Consider the following 423-nt stretch of genomic DNA (forward strand, 5'->3'; position numbering starts at 1 on the left):
GAGTGCGGATGACCGCACACATTTGCATCATGGAGATGATGCATACACATAAGGAGAACAGCTGACAGCAGCCATCATGGTTGCTCTTGTCCTGGATTCTGAAAATATCGACCTTAATTTTGGAGTGTGTCCATCTCCTGCTCCCAGGTGCCATTCGACTGACACACTGATTTCCTTCAAAACTTCAGTGTATCTTCACATGGGTGAACTTTTAACTCTCAAAGAAACAGAACAAATCATTTTCCTGTTTTCTCAACAGTTCTCAACTGATTTTTCTTGGACTTTGAGACTGAGAAAAACAGGAATTTCCTGTGCATTCTGGGAAGGAATTTTCTAACGGAAAGACTACGGAGACAAGACTAATCAAGCCCAGAGAGGTATACCAGGTAGGCTCTGGAAGACTAATCAAGCCCAGAGAGGTAT

This window comes from Mastomys coucha, unplaced genomic scaffold (assembly GCF_008632895.1).
Source record: "Mastomys coucha isolate ucsf_1 unplaced genomic scaffold, UCSF_Mcou_1 pScaffold20, whole genome shotgun sequence".
NCBI lineage: Eukaryota > Metazoa > Chordata > Mammalia > Rodentia > Muridae > Mastomys > Mastomys coucha.